We start from the raw sequence: 869 nt of genomic DNA, 5'->3' as shown, positions 1-869 counted from the left end.
GGGGTGTGTGTGTGTGTGCGTGTGTTAGCATTTACATTTTACAGTTGAGCCATCTAATGACGTATGTGCAGATGGAGGGACTTGTTCAGTGTTAGGACTTGACTTTGATGTTGACTCCATCGTCTAAAGCTTTGAAGTGAGTAGTGAGGTTCAACTATTTCACACTTCTAAAATCATACATTATACAGAGAGGGACACACATGGATGGAGAGTTGGAATGATAGAGAGACACTGAGAACTGTATAGAGAGAAAAGAAATAAATTTAAGAGAGACACAATAATGGGTATAATAATAATAATGAGGATAGAGATGGGAGAAGAGAATTGAGCTGAGATAGCTGGGCAAGGAAGACAATGAATTAAAAGGGAGAGGACAGTGAGAAGACAAAAGGGGCGGAAAACAAATAAGTAAGAAAAAGACAAGCAGGAAGGAAAACAATGTGGTTATAGAGAAACAGAGGGAGAGACAACGCACACATTCACAGACTGGGACATCAAAAATGTTCAAACAGTAAATCTCTCTTTGTCGCAATGCCATGTGATTGGGGAATTGTCATATTTCCAACCAATTATTTTGACGGGACCTCCTAACAGACCACCCCCGCTGACTGAGAATCATAATATATAGAATATTATATTATATTGAAGTGCCACTTCAAATGTCTGTCTTTAGAAAAACAGTCCGAAAAAGAGTGAGACAACAGTATTGGTTTACCCCTTCAGGATGGCAGAAAAAGGCTGCATACACTGGAATACTGTTCTATTTGCTCGCTGTCATACTGTTGAGTAAAGGTACACAGAAGAATGGATTAACCTTTGGGTCAATAAGGTTAAACTTTTGGTTGTTTTAACTTTGAACCCTCTGCAAG

The 869-nt window shown here is 39.0% G+C and overlaps 1 protein-coding gene across 1 annotated transcript in view; it reads right to left on the bottom strand.

Annotated features, from left to right (window-relative positions):
* Nucleotides 1–869, bottom strand: part of sntb1 (syntrophin, basic 1) — a 37,854-nt gene that overhangs the window by 23,824 nt on the left and 13,161 nt on the right. The window lies entirely within an intron of this gene.

Source organism: Etheostoma cragini, chromosome 6 (assembly GCF_013103735.1).
Source record: "Etheostoma cragini isolate CJK2018 chromosome 6, CSU_Ecrag_1.0, whole genome shotgun sequence".
In the NCBI taxonomy this organism is placed as follows: Eukaryota; Metazoa; Chordata; class Actinopteri; order Perciformes; family Percidae; genus Etheostoma; species Etheostoma cragini.
Note: the sequence above shows the minus strand (reverse complement) of the source record. Positions and strands in the feature narration are given on the sequence as shown.